Consider the following 16,276-nt stretch of genomic DNA (forward strand, 5'->3'; position numbering starts at 1 on the left):
GCCATATGGATCTGGTCAATAGTCCTCCCTCTCTATTATGCAGAAGCAAGGTCCAGAAGGCTGCTGCCACCTGCTGTCCCAATGAGTGCATTGCAATCAATGATATTTCAAATGCTGTAAAAGCTACTCAATTACGACATAATCTGCTACTATAATAGTTTTTTTTTAATAATCAATAATGTTATTTATTATTTCACAATTGTTTATGTTCTTGTATCAAATTGAATAACAAAGTTAATACACTAACAATTACATGATGAAGAGTGACAACATGAATGATGGCATGGATCAAAGCAGCTGCAGCAGCTCCTGGTCCTGGTGTCAACAATTCTATCCAGATGTGATGGAGGCAGCGATGAATAATATATACGAATTACCTTCATGCAGTCAAGAACATTTCCCTCCCTCCTCACTCCATGATCATTTTAAACAACAAATAAAAGGCCAGGTGCATAAAGATACTAAATAAATCAAAGGTCTATGAATGCTGGTGTGTTAATAGTAGCGGTACAAGTGCGCGTGAAGTTTCAGAGAGGTGAGTGTTTATGATGGTAATGAGGCTGTTTGCTGTTTAACACCTAGGGGATGCTGACGTCATCACCGGCTGATGTGGTGTGCTTTGTCGCATCTTTGCATTTCAAGTGTTGCAAGGACAATGAAAATCAGTTTATTGGTTGTGTTACTGTTTTGTAATTAAAATAAAAAAAGGTTATTGTAATTAACATTTAATACGTCACCTTTTTTTTTAAAAGGAAAAGGTGTTTTTTTTATACTGTTAAATATTGTTTTATTAAATATTATTTTTTAAATATTAAATGTGATAGAATTGTCCAAATTCAAACCATTATTATGACCAAAAAAAAGAAAAACGTTGAATAAACTACTGATGATCATTTGTGCTCGTGTCATTCAGCATGTGTTATGCACCTATGAATTCCAGCGTATTTAGTTTTCGATTATTTAGAATTCCGAGTGAACTTTGGTGGTTTCTCTGCGCGCCCCAACCCACCCGGCTGAGGAAACGTTTGCAACAGCACAAGTTCGGTTCACTGTGGTTTGTTTCACAGTCAAAACGCGTTTATTGAGAAAGTGTGAAACCTTTGGTTGAACAGTTTCAGATGTTACTCAGAACAAAGCCAAAAGCACTTTGGTGTTTTTTTCTGTTATTTCTGACTGAATTAGAAGAAATGGAGCTGATGATGATTTACTGACATCATAGAATCATAAGTGAAACTAGTCATTCCAAGCACGCGCTCCTCATTTCTCTGAGACGTGAATCTGCTCCTCCTCAGGCATAGATTCACTGTTTTATACAAAAATGCTTCATGTGTTACGAACATGTGAAGTCAAGTAAATGCGAGTGGCAAAGCGGAAAAGTCTTCTGATTTGAGTTACAGATCTCAAATGTGTTCATTCATAATGAAGATAAAGAAGGACCGAATTCATTTCTGTTCGAGAAGCACTGAAGTCAGATAATTTGATGAGTGAAGTGGTTTTAACTTGAGCTGATATGAAGCTGGAAAGTTAAAGGGAGAATCCAACACATCGAAAGAGAGAACACGTCCAATCATTCATTCTCTGAACTGAACCGAAACCTACCTCTTGAATGTGTGTGGAGGTGCGATTGTCTGCATGGCATTGTGTCCATGTGTGCGCATATGTGCGAAGGTGTCTGCATCTTGTATGAGTCTTTAAATGTGTGTGCATAAGTGTGTAAGCATGTGTGTGTGCGTGTATAAGGCTATGTGTGTTGATATTCCATTCTCACTTTGACTGATTGACGGAACCAAACCACAGATTGAATCTTTAAGACTTGAAACATGTGGACCATGAAAAACTCGAAATGAATGATTGAGTCATTCTTTTCAACAATGTTGACATGTTGAATACTAGGGCTGGAACGATATATTGCAATATTTGATTTACATCGTGATTATTTGTCCGATTTGATTTATATCGTGTCTGTGATTTATTATTTCGAAAGTGAATTACAATAAAAATGCATATGATGGATTCCTTCAGACAGTTGTTCAAGTGCTGACCGGTGGTTTTATTTGTGTATCTATAAAGAGTGTTACTCACTCTTCATAAACATACAAACAGTTTATTAACAGGTTCTGACAGTAATATTTTTGGGGCTAAATTGTTTCAGTCTGTGTTATCACCGACCAAAGTACAGATACAACAAGAGAGAGACTTTGCAGCAGCTGGATTACATGAACAATATCCAACTATTTTCACGACACTTTTACAGCCAGGGTGACCATCGCATTGATGGTGTTACTCCAGTATCCACAATCCACCAGAGCTATACTGAGCAGGGGTTAGCAGACAGCGCTAACATGTTAGCACAGGGTTGCCAATTCTCTCGTAACCGGCGAAAGACTTTGACAAAAGAAACATTTGTCAGGCCATGCAGTCCGTGGTGTGCTCACAAAGTTGCCCTGTGGAGTGACAGTCGGCAGCCCGATGCTAGCATCAGCTACATGCATCCAGCAATGAGTCCTTGCTATACATTTGACAGTAATTGGTGTTTGAAAATAGAAGGCTGTCATGAGTATTGAACTTGTGTATTGGATTGGCTGCTCTGTTGAGACATGCTTGAGCCCTGTTGAATACCGTGATAATAAGCATCAGAAGTTTGGTATTTGGAAGTTTGGAAGTGTTATTATCTTCAATATGAGCCAGTGTTTTGGCTTCTATGATCATAACAATTCACTTGATTGATGCTAAATTTAAGGAGGCAATAAAGAATTCAACTGAGTCATCCCTGAGCTTTTGAAAACACCCAAGATGTGTTTGCATCATGAGGAGACACAACACTACTGAGTACGTCCCAGACAGATCTGCCTCCCGACGTCCCTGCTCCAAACTGTAATTTCAGTGCTGGAAATTTCGTTAAAATCCGAGTAGTTTGTTAAGTTTGGTTTTTATTAAAAATACATTTCATAAGGACAGATTTTCTGAGCAAAAATATTTCTGTATTTCGGAATTAGCCCCAGTCGTAATCTGATATTTCAGTTTCAGTGCTGTTCAAAGCCAAAGGTTATAGAGCACAGAGTGCCACCTAGTGGCCTCAGAAAATAACAACATTGTGTCATGGATCTGTCCATCACTTGTCACAAGTACTTTATGTTTTAACTACGCCATTAACAACCTCCAGGCGCCCCGGTGTCACCAACACCACCACCTCCCTCCGTGCCGTGGAATAAAAACATATTCTCTCCTCTTTAGGAGCCAGAAAATACTATCCCTTTGAAGTGTTTTTTTCCTCCTGTGCTCATTTCGTGATTTGCAGAAGCTCTGAATTTCCAAATTCTTTGCCATCTGTGTAAATGTGATACCTCTCTTTAGTACAATGAACTGGAAATGGAAGCTGTGTTTCATATAATCCCCAAATCCATCCAACTCTCACATCCTATCATGCAAATTTGGTGCAGTTTGAGGAGAATCCGGTCTCGGCACCATATGCCTGAGCCATGTAAAAGATACAACAATTTATTATGCATGCATTGCAGTGAGCTTATGGTAATAAGGTATTAAATTAGTGCTGGACATTATTGCTCTTCCATATCGCCTCTCCTCCAAAGATTCTAATATAAGTCACATAAAACAGAAAAATAAATGAGATTTTAAAAGCAGATTTGCTGGCGCGCTCCACCTGTAGTTTCCCCGTTTTAGAGTCCATTTGGGCATTGAGCTCCTCAGGTTTGAACAGATGCACAATCTGTCTGTTGGCTGGCTAATATTCATTAAAACGGTATAATTACAACAGTAGATCAACGGAATCACTTTGCTTTCTCGAGGGTCAGCGCGGGATAAATATCAACCTGATCCAAGGCAGGTGAAGAATTCTGCGTCTTTCAGGCAGGAGAAACAATAAACACATTTCCCAACAGACCAAAAATATTCAAATGAAGTGTTTTCTATAGCTTTGTTTACCTAAGCAGGGATATCTTAGTTCGGCATCCATTTTAATGACTATTTATTCTAGATATTTAATAAATATCTGCAAATATTCAATGAATATAAAGAAAAAAGCACATTTGTTTTCACAAACTATACTATTACTATAAACTATTTCTTGAATTTCCACAAACCCCCCCCCCCAAAAAACGGCCGTGACTCTATATAATCCATTCACAAACAGAACCATCAATCACCATTTTGAAAGTTAACAGATACATAGTGACAATGAAATAATCAGAAATAAGACAAGCTTCCTTTTGTTAGAACATGATCCATGTAGCTACTAGCCATTGGTAAAATAGTAATAGCAATAGGCTGCGTATAGAGAATAAACCATTACCTTTCGCACTGTATCGATTTTCGCTGAGAAAAAAGATCAACAAATGTGGTATATAGCCTCTTGCTACGTTAGCATGCTTGGACGCGAAGTTTTGTAGAATGTATTTTGGTCTTAGCCATTTTTTTAGACGCCCCAATAAACAGTAACAGTAAAAAAATAAAATAAAATAAAATAAAGGCTAACCATGAATTTAACAGTCGGGCCGAGAGGAAGAAGCTGAAATAAACATTTAGCTGGAAGAAAAGGAAATGCAAACAGGGTAAGACACTGAACATACCCAGAGAATTTCAATGTTCTTTTCAGGAAAAGAATTTTAATGCAGTCAGAACATAAAGAACTTGTGTGCAATACAGTACTCGGTACAACATTTGTCACCCGTGTGTGTGTCGCCATTACCCGCTACAGCTGCGATTGTTGTTGATGTTGCTATTGCAGATTTGCAAAGCATCACGTTCAGGCAATAAATCTTACACAGAATCACAGTGTGCGAGTCAGTTGTTTGCTCCCGACTCATCAATCTTGGGCTTGAATGTTTGCGTTACAACTGCCACTTTGTGTGATGGATGAGGACAGGCCTGTTTTAGCCGTACAGTAGCACGTTGGGCCACCGCGCCTGCACCTAAATCCTCTCCCGCGGCGTTTCATATCTGCATATGACGTAACAACAGCGCCAAAGAAACGCTCGGCGGCGGTCCTGAGCTGAGGCATGGATCTGTATGTGTGTGAGGAAGGGTGTGCAGTGACTCTCATGACTCCATCTGGAGAGAAGAGTGATGGAACACGCCACGTATTAACTGTCTTTGCCTCTTAATCCCATTGTGCTCAGAGAGATTAAATTCTCAACACTAATAAATGTTTCTTGCGACTAATTAATGCTTAACACCTTTGCCAAGAATCATTTTCTTCCCGTACTGATTTTAATTGGACCAATTAATCATGCAAAAAGGTAATTAGCATAGTTTGATGTGCGTTAAAGCCACTCTGCGGGCCACGGGGGGATTTGTTGGGCTTTTGTTTCTCCGTACAAACAGAAAATTAGTCAAGGGTGGTTGTCGCTTGATGCTGACGCACAACGCAACACAAAACTAATGAGGCTGTTCCATTGTGATGCGGGTTATTGGACTGACAGGCGTATTCATAGCAAAAGCAGATGTACGTGAGAGAGGATGGAGGCTGCTGGGCGGGGGGGAGATTTACAGTCACAGAAGGCAAATTCAATAAACAGGCCACGAGGCAGCAGCTCATCGACAGATATAGATATCTGTTTTCCTCATCGGCGGTCTGGAGATGTCATGCTTGATAGGTGTAATGTTTACATTTAGCATTTTAATTTCAACACTTGAACTTTGGTGCCTGTTCTAATAAAGCATTGACTGGCTGAATGAAGCCAAAGTGACTATATACATCTATATCTATCTATCTCTCTCTCTCTCTATCTGTATCTATCTATCTATCTATCTATCTAGCTATCTATCTCTCTCTCTCTCTCTCTCTCTCTCTCTCTCTCTCTCTCTCTCTCTCTCTATATATATATATATATATATATATATATATATATATATATATATATATATATATACACAGTGGTTCCAGACGGCCGTTCGAGAAGTGAATTGTTCAAAATCTGAATCAATTTTTCCCATTACAATTAATGGAAAAAGAAATAATCCGTTCCAAGCCTTAAAATAGGCTTTTGTAGGAGTGAATGTAGAGTGTCTGCTGCAGGTGCGCTGTTCCTCTATGTGTGTGGCCGCTGCATGTGGGAGGGGTTGCCGAGTGAGTGACGTCTCTCCAGAAGTGAAGAGGTGCCCGGTGCGTGTCCAGCTCTGAATGTGCGCTTCTGTGCAGTTTGGCTGTGACAAAGTCATAAACCAAGTCACGCTCTGTCCCAGACTCTCCTCATCCCTGTCCCAGCTCCAGCCGACAACAGGACATCAAACCCTGGAGTGAGCGCTCCAGCCTCGGAGGTGTGGAGAGTGAGCACCTCCCCTGTGACACTCTACCACGGTCCAGTGCAGAGACAGGAAAGGTTTTACACCTCAATATGAAGAAAAAACAGTCAGTAAATGGAGCTGACGTGACACATCTGCATACAGAAGCTGCGTTATACACAATAACAAAGCACGTCGTGGGTCAGCCGGCTTTTTTCGGGGGTGTTCGAGTTCTGGAGTTTTGTTCGAAATCCCAAGCAAAAAAATCTAGAAATTTTTGTTCGATCTCCGATTTGTTCGAATTCCAGGATGTGTGAAAACCAAGGTATATATATATACCGCTGTATATATAAACACACATCCGACTTACAACCTGGATCGGTTCCGACCAACCAGTCATAAGTCAGATTGGACGTAAGTGGAATGCCATTCAAAATAGCCGAGGCAAGGGTTATAGGTACGACTGTAGTGGTAGATCGAGAAGAGAAATACAAATTTCTTTACACGCAATTTAGATGGCGCATCTTAGCTGGACTAATGCAATCTTATGAGCCGTCATGTAACAGTCAATGTCATACTTTGACTATGTTTTTGATCGTTTTCAGTGATACTGAGGTTATTCCAAAAGTGATCTTGACAGTACTTGTTTGGTTGGCTGTAGTAAGCAAACATTTGCATGAGTAAAGCATTCTCCTACAGAGTGCGAAGCAAAAGAAGAAGATAGGAATAAATGTAATTCCAAATGCCTAAAATATATTATTCCATTATATATACAGTAGTTTTATTTTATTTACGGATTGTCTATATAAAACATCACTATTGGACAATCTTTGAACTTATACTTAGAGCTAAGAACAAAAGATCTTATGACACTTTATTACACAATGTGTATACACAATTAATATTTTAAATAATAATAATGCTAAAATAACATCATGTCATTAATAATTAGATGCTATAGGAGCAGAGGGGAGCACATAAAAAGGTGGAAAGAATATGAAGAAAAATCAAAGATATATTATTATATTTGGAATTGAAACAGTAATTATTGATGAAAATGGCCACACATGGCTCACATCTGTCAGAATTGTTTAGCTCCTCTGTTTCCACTAAACTAACAAGCAGCTTTGATTGTTATAATAGAAAAAGAAGGATCTTAGTGAAAGTGTTTTGTTAATTGTTCAGTTTTCTGCACTTTAACGCAATAAAGTATTTTATGACTGAAAATTAAAAACAAGAGATTGATACACATTGGTGACCATCAGTTAGCATTGCAGCTTAGCAAGTGTGACATATTGAAATTATGTAAAATATATTCCAACAGATTACGACAAAACCAATGACTTAAACAGTGTAAAAGTCTTAAAAAAGACTAAAACAATTTCGCAAGGTTTCATGTCACAACAAAATGTGCTAAACAAAGATTTTTTTTTCATCTTAGCACAGTGTTTATACATATTTACTATTCAATCATTTTTCATGAGACCACTTTTTTTTTGTTTTTAAATTTTAAATAACATGATATAAATAGTTCAGATGTCGAAGATTTCTCAACCAGTTAGAAAATTTAATGGGATTCCACAAACTAAAATGTTTTTACAATGTTGTTTTTATTCCTCATCAGGATGAACCACCAACGTAGGATTGTGAGGTTCATACATGCAGTTGCATTGTGTGGTATTTCTGAGAAACGCGTGTGTACGTGTTGAGAACATTCGACTCGGACTTGTGGGTTTGGTCCACATCTATAGCATCTGAGCATTACAGAAAGTTTCCATCATTTTAAGGTGCTTTTTCTGCTGCGGTTACTTCATGTTCGCTTCTTCTGAATCAAAACCCTCCTTACGTACGCACGTACAGTTGCAGAGTAAAACTCTGGTTCATCTACAACTTTAATGTCTCAGGGTCATTGAACTTTTACCAGCCATTCACCTCGACGTCTTAGAAATTTGCAGGTCGGATTAGAGAGGGGGCTCCTTTCTGAGTCGGAGTTGGAATTCTGAGCAGTTCAGATATAAATAAATAAATAAAAATAACTCAACAAATAACTTTATAAGGAACACAAAATAATTTGATAAATTTGACAAGATTTTAATAATATTTATAAGCTTGTATGTAAAGCAAGTCCTCACTTCTGGCTCTTTGTCAGTTCCCAACTGTATTATTTTACAACAAACAGCTTTGATCAACGAGGTTGCCAAAAAACAAATCGCTAACATTAACACACAGGGGAGTCTTAAAAAAAGTTCCCGAAAAGCTTTCCATTTAGTTGCACTGGTCACAGCCGAAAGTTAAAAGCTTACTGCGCCACTATCATAACAATAAGTAGTATTCCACTGATACTGCAGATATAAACCTAAAGATTGGCATTTATTTGACAACAACCTGCATGTAACATCATTTTTATCCCACTCTTTCAAAAAAAAAACTTTAGTTCAACAGTTGAAGTTTTCCACACATCAGCCCCCTCATAAGTCTATCTCATCTCTGCTCAATAAAAAAAGTGTTATCCAGCGTCAGCAGAAAAATAGCTGCTCCTTTGATGGACTCCTCCAGCAGACGCTGAATTTTGACTGTGAAATTTGCAGCAGATTGTGAAACATCAGCTCTTTTAATCTGTATCTCCACGTCTGGGACTTGTTTGCACTCCACTCTGCGACTTAAGTTTCGCTGAATTCACATGGGAAAAGCATGTGAGACGCGACAGTGATGACCTCAAACAACAAAAAGCCGGAGATGGTTTGGTTCAGAGTGGTCCGATGGTTTTGAACGTACTGTAGACACGAGCATCATCATACATCTTTCGATTGTTTTCGCATGAATGTGGTTTTATTTCTGGTTTACTGGCTCCTTGTCTTAGATGTCTAAAGACGTACCTGATAATAGTGGTCAGTAAAGTCGTAAAAATCCCCCTTTCACCTCCTCTAGAACGAGATAAACAGCAACACACTGACGGTCATCTTTGTTAAGTTGCAGGATCAACCTCTTTTAACTGCGCTCTACTGACACCCTCAGGAAACTCACTGCACTGACATGATGAAACTGATCTTTCTCACGATTTAACTGATGACAACGTGGGAAAATCTCATTGGTTTAGATGAGCGATGGGGAATTCATTTTGCAGTGGCAACACTACAAATATGGACTCCTCCACGACAGCAGCTGGAGAGTTTAGAGACATTTCCAGCTTCTTAAAAGTACATTTTGTCTCTTTAGTATTTCACATTTATTAAATCACATGCACTGCTTTGTTATTTCCACACGGCGCATGACTCACATGTGAGATTTATCACGGAAGGCAGCGGAGCAATGAATCCACTCGTGCAAAATTAAACAATCAGATTTCCTTCCTGTTTTTTTTTTTCCCCAATTTGTCAAACCCATTGTCAGATAAGGGGCCCGGGAACTCCAGACGAAGCCTGAGCAGGTGGCAGGATGTACTGCTACAGGAAAATCATAGGAAAACAATATTTTGCCGTGCCATTCCCAAACAACAAGTGAGGGGTAAATAGTTAAGGTGGTAGGTGGGTGGGCTCCTCTTGTCCCCTCCCTTCCACCTGAGGTCAAAAGGACCACAGAGAGATGTTCCATTGCTTTGCGCCTGATAGTTTCAGTTGTAGTCTGCAACGACCCACAGGGCCCCACACTCCTCCTCCGAGTAAATAACGTCTGAGAGACTCTGATGTATAATAACACTGACTCCTGATGGGAAGCTAATTTGATCAGTGGCTGAAAAAGCATCTTAAGTAAATACTTTTATCTGAGAGTCAAAGCCATTAACGGACCAAGACTTGCCGAAGGCTCCATCATTAACTCTGCTCAAGCGCGGCTAAACATTTTTGACGTTTTTCCTCCTCCAGAATGGACTGTCACAGCAGAGAGAGAAAGTAACCATCCTGTCATATCCACTTCATCTGACTGGCGACGCTGTTCATTCGTGCCCACACGCACACATGCGTGTTTGTTTTTCTGTCCTGGTGGGGACATTGTGTGACATTACCCTTTCCCCAGCCTCTCACTCTAAACATAATCATCCAAAACAAATGGTTAACCTTAACCAGGACTCGGGACCAAACTTAAAATGAATTATCATGACCCAGTTATTTTGAAGCCTTCATCCTAATATTGAGGTTCAGACCTGTGCGGACCAGCAAAAGGTCCCCACAAAGACATAAGATCCTCACAAGGTTAGTGTGCTGTCACGAATTGGTCCCCACAAGGCAGTATAAACAAGCCCACCTCGACACACACACACACACACACACACACACACACACACACACACACACACACACACTTTGTCTTCCTATCTTACTGACAAGGTCTTTGACATACATTGATATAACCCTATCCCCAGCCTCTCCCCGTAAACCTAACCATCTAAAACAAATGGATGAACTTAACCTTCACTCTGAAGCGAACTAAAACCCCATATTTTTTTAGTTTTAACCCTCAAACTGAGACTTGAAAAAGTGAAGACTGGCAAAAATGTCCTCACTCTGTTGATCAAAAACTCATACAGGTTCTCACAAAGACAGAAGTACAAGAACACACACACGCCCGCACGCACGACCTGGATCTTATTTCGGTAATGCCTCATTATGAGGGAGAGATGATGGAAACTGTGACTCAAGCTGAGGTTTTCAATGTTTCGTTGATGATGTCATCAGGTTATATTACACTGCTAATTGCACGGCAACATACTTGACTGTTATTGGTAAACGTAACGCTCATCTTGATCCGTCTGATAAGAACAAACTCAATAACAGGTACATCACACTCAATGTGGGATTGAAGGTTTCAAATGAAATGGATTTGTGATCTTAAACAAACAGTTGGGGAACCATTTTGTCTGCTACAAAGCACACTCTCTCTCAATGCACAGAAATAATTCCGTATTTTGTCTGAAAACAATTCATTGTCCTTCGCACCAGATGTGACAAATACAAAATAAAACTGTTCATTAGACCATCAAATAATAAGTATATGAGGAAAAGTAGCCAACGCTGAACATTTAGCATGAGCGCTGCCACTACGACGGAGAGTAGCCAGACACATACAGAATAAATGTTTCATGAAAACATTGCTTTTAAAACATACATTTAGCCAGTGGGACTATTCAGTCGAACTGCGATGCATTTTCGTGCTACAGGGGACTGTTGCAAAATAAAAAATGTGATTTATTTGCTCTAAAATTTCAGAAAAGTTGGTTGCTGACGGCTAGCGATTAGCATTAACAAGTGCTCCACCACTGCGATGTAGAATAGCAGAGTGGAAATAAATAGTTCATGTGTACTTACATTTTTTTTCACAACATTAACTTGAAGTTAACAAATATTACTAGTGTACAACTCCTTTGTTGATAAATATGCCCAATTACATTCAACAAGACAGTACAGGAGGAAGTTCAGGGGGTTGGAGATATTTCTGCTTTGTTTTCACTGTGACCTCACACTCAGTGTATGAGGTATAGGGCACAATAAATTACATTGTGGCTATAATTCATGTTCCCTCTACCACACGTGACAGACACAAAATAAGCCCAAATTATTTATTTTATTTTTCAATGTATTTTTAGTCAGATATTTTGAAAGATCTACATGCAATAGGACATTCCAAGTAAGACTTCATTTAAGTTCATATATTTTTTATTTTTTCTCATATATTTCATGTTGTTGATGTCCACCAGAGGCTCCCGAGTGAAAAGAGTTACAGACTCCCAACCTGAAGTCCTGAGTCCCACAAACCTACTTTATGTGGCACCGGTAACTTACTTACTAGCTACTGCACGATGCAGCTAGCTCTCTGCCACCGACTTGTACGAATGTGTCTTGGTTATTGTACACTCAAAACATGTTTTTTTTTCACGCATATTACCTTTTTTGTTCAAAATAATCCTCAGTGGTCTGTGCTCAGCGTCGCATACACTCACACTCAAAATCACTGCCATTTGCGCTCAACTTTGGTCTGCTGGCGACTTCAGTTTCACTCGCTCAACCACGTCTATACAAAGCTGCCACAAGACCAGCCAATCATTGAGCTGCTGCTTGAAGTCCGTTGCTCTCATTGGCTGAACCAATCACTAGATGCCACAATCGGTAGGAAGGCGGGTCTTGCCGGAACTTATATCGTGAAACAACTTTTCTTCATGTAGGAATTTGTTATTTAACACATTAAATGAACCGGGATGTTTCAAGATGCCCTGTCATATTATGCTAATAAGCCCAGCAAGTTAGCATAAGGCCGCCCTCTGCTGACGCTAAGCCAAATTTACGAGTCAATTATTCTTTTCACTTGTGTGAACCACGAGAGACGATGTTAATGTCACACAACTGTTATTCTAAACATGCACCGTTAACGTCAAAAGTGAACGGCTGTGAAAGTTTCAAGACAACTCACACCGATAACTCATTTGGCACGTAATGGGTCGACTCTCAACTTTCATTTATCGCAAACACGATCTCAGTCGCCCGCTCACTCTGAAAGAGGCTGTAGGCAGCGAGGAAAGCTGCACGATGATCCAAATGAAATAGCAGCAAGGAAAAAGTCTCCAGTCAATAAGAAGCAATTCCCCTGATGAAAGCACATTAAACCAATCTCGACGGGTTAGCATCCCGTACCATTACCCGCCGATGTAATTATGGCTCTTATTCCATATATTACTGAGAATGAAAGAATGCCAATTACAATCATTTTACTGTCTCTGACTGTGCTGGATGATGCTGCCATTTCTGTCGGTGATGAAATTACACAGCAGAGAGAAACAGCCCGTGACACTTTCCTCAGCAGCAAATCGTCTACGTGGATGGAGCGGGTGACAATTTTATATCGTGAATTGTGAGATTATCGGGATTTTGTTGGCATCTTCTTTAGCCCGTTACCTCATTCATGCATCTCACCTGAGAAGAAGAAGTGCAGAAAATGTATCGCTGTTAAGATTTCAAAAGAGAAGGAGAGCTCTTCGGGGTTTGGAAGCAAATTTATTCGGTCTGTAGTGTCAAACCCAAGGCTAGGTTGCTACAGTCAGTATATGTATAGTCATTTGTCGTGGGCAAAAACAAACAAAAAAACCCTGCAAGTCCCATGTTGCACTGCAACAATTTGCAAAAGTGGGTGGTTTAAATCTAAGGTATGTTTTCGAGTGTGGAAAATCAATAAGTAACACTGCAAGGGTGAATATTCATTTTTACATTGGTCATCTATTGCGATACATAAATATAAAAATGGTAATAAATTAATAAATAAGAATGAATGTAAAAAAAAGATGCAGGCTGTAGCCTAAAACTTAAATGTCTGTGAATAGCTCTGCATCTTAACTTTAAAGCGTGCAACATTATGAAATGGTATTTTGAGAGTAAAATGATTCCTGAGGAATGGAGGAGACGTGTGCTGGTGCCCGTCTTCAAGAACAAGGGAGATGTCCAGTGTTGTGGCAACTATAGAGGGATAAAGTTGATGAGCCATACGATGAAGTTGTGGGAAAGAGTAGAGTGGAAAATCGACTAAGAGCAGAAGTTAGTATATATGAGCAAAAGTTTGGCTTCATGCCAAAAAAAAGAGCACCACAGCTGCAGTGTTTGCTTCGAGGATGTTCATGGAGAAGGTCAGAAGGAGCTCACTGAGGAAAAGACAGGAGACAGAGCTGGAGGTAGCAGAGATGAAGATGCTGAGGTTCTCTCTGGGAGTGAGCAGGATGGATAGGATCAGGAAACAGCATATCAGAGGGACAGCACATGTGGTCAGGTGTTTAGGAGACAAAGTCAGAGAGGGTAGATGGAGATGGTTTGGACATGTACAGAGGAGAGAGAGCCAGTACATTGGTAGGAAGATGTTGAGGTTGGAACTGCCAGGCAGAAGGTGGAGAGGAAGGCCAAAGAGGAGATTTATGGAGGTGGTGAAGGAGGACATGAGGTTTGTAGGTTTGAGAGAAGAGGAAGCAGAGGACAGGGTGAGATGGAGGAAGATAATCTGCTGTGGCCACCCCTGAAGGGAGAAGCTGGAAGAGAAAGAAGAGGAAGATTGCGGGCCATATATAATTACACTGTGAGCTAGATGGGACATTGGGGCCTTGAGTTAGACAAATGATGATGAAGAAAAAACAAAATTAAAGCTACTTTTATGACAGTTTATGGTCAATCATTCCACCAAGCGAAATTATATATGACCGTATATATTCAATGTTTATTTATGTATTTATTTTGTTGTTTTTCACTTTTTATTGACATAGATAATTTCATCTGAGCCATGTATGGTGCAGGCATCAGACTCAAATCTGGTGGCTCAAAATGAAGTTCAACATCAATGCATGTTTATTTCGTGATATACGATGACGGCAGTGTTCCAGCCGGGCCATTCAACAGACTACTTGAAAGCAGCATAAAAAAAGAAGTATCGCCGCCAATGTGGAGATATAAAGATAAAATGTAACATTTGAAAAATAAATGTCAAATCTAAACATGCATATAATAACAAAAAATAAATAAATAAATAAATAAAATAAATAAATAATAATAATAATAATAATGTTTCTGATTCAAGTAGTGTATATCTGTGTTTTCCACTGTTTTCTAACCAGCTTCAAGTTAATTGTTAAACTGTCTTGAAGAGGCTTGTCATGTGATCAAGGCTTTCAGAGTCCAACCTGACGTCAAGTCAAATGAAAAAACGATGTCTGTCTTTGGCACTAGAGCAGCTCGATCATTAAAGTTCCTACCCTTCAGTCAAATATGCAGTGAGGATTCAAACACTCATGCAGCGGTGGGATTATCGTTCACTTCACCTTTGACCCGGTGTCTCTCTCAGATCCGTCAGCTTTCAACGGAGGATTAAACCACTATTGACAGAGGAGTGAGGTGATTGACAGGTTAAGGTTTCCTACCTCGTCATAAAAGGGCTGTGTCTGTCTGCGCCGGCGCTTCCCAGAACTCACATTTCACGTTCCAGCGCGACCCCAAAAACCCTTCGTTGGATGTTAAAAAGGAATGATCGCGAGCTTTACTCTTCACACTGTACGGTTAAAAATGACAGTTGGACACTGACAGGAGGAATTTAATTCTTCAGGAAAATAGTGTTTATGTAGAATTTCACTCCGGTCTTGCCTGTTTTTGTATTCTTCCCTGATGCTATGTACTTAAGTTTTGATGTAGGAAATTCACATTAATCTTTGTGTCTGGAGCAAGAGAAGGAGTTCTTGTGTTGAGTGAGAGGATTGTGTTAGTTTTTTGTTGTCACAGTTGGTATTCATTATGATGTTTTTACTGTGATTTGTGAATTAAATAAAGAAGACACATGCATCCATCCATCGTCGGCCGCTTATCCGTTGCCGGGTCGTGGGGGCAGCAGCTTCAGTAGGTCACTCCAAACGCCCTTCTCCCGAGCGACATCCACCAGCTCCGACTGGGGGATCCCGAGACGCTCCCAGGTCAGCGTAGAGATATTATCTCTCCACCTGGTCCTGGGTCGACCCCTCGGTCTCCTCCCAGCTGGATGTGTCTGGAAAACACATGCAATATATCCAAATATATACCAACAAAATCAAATGTAAAACTGTGAGGCAATTGAAATACACATGTTAATATCTGAGATTAATGTGACTATAATTGTTTTTTTAATGTAAGATTATTATTTTTTTTTAATTTATTGACAGCCCTAAGATATATATGAGAGACATTATCAATATTTTCTTAAATAAATAGATTTTTTAAATATATAACTATTTTTGTTGTATTTTTAAAAGAAGGGTATTGTTAAAAAAATGTAAGTAACAGTTTATGAATAATATTTTGACAGAAATAAAGGATAAATATTTTATTGGTGTCGCTCTTATTGTAATTTTTAAAACTGATTTCTTTGTGTTTTAGTATTTCTCATCCTGCTACAAACCTATATTGTCAATGTTAGAGGTCTAAGATTCAAACTGCTTCACAAGCGGAGGTCAGAGAACATGGTAAACGCTTGGTCTCACTCCACTCGGACAATAATGCTGTATGTAAATCCAAGCGCATCACAGTTCCACAAGCTCCAGTGTCGGCATGAC

This window comes from Synchiropus splendidus, chromosome 6 (genome assembly GCF_027744825.2).
Source record: "Synchiropus splendidus isolate RoL2022-P1 chromosome 6, RoL_Sspl_1.0, whole genome shotgun sequence".
NCBI classification, from domain to species: Eukaryota; Metazoa; Chordata; class Actinopteri; order Syngnathiformes; family Callionymidae; genus Synchiropus; species Synchiropus splendidus.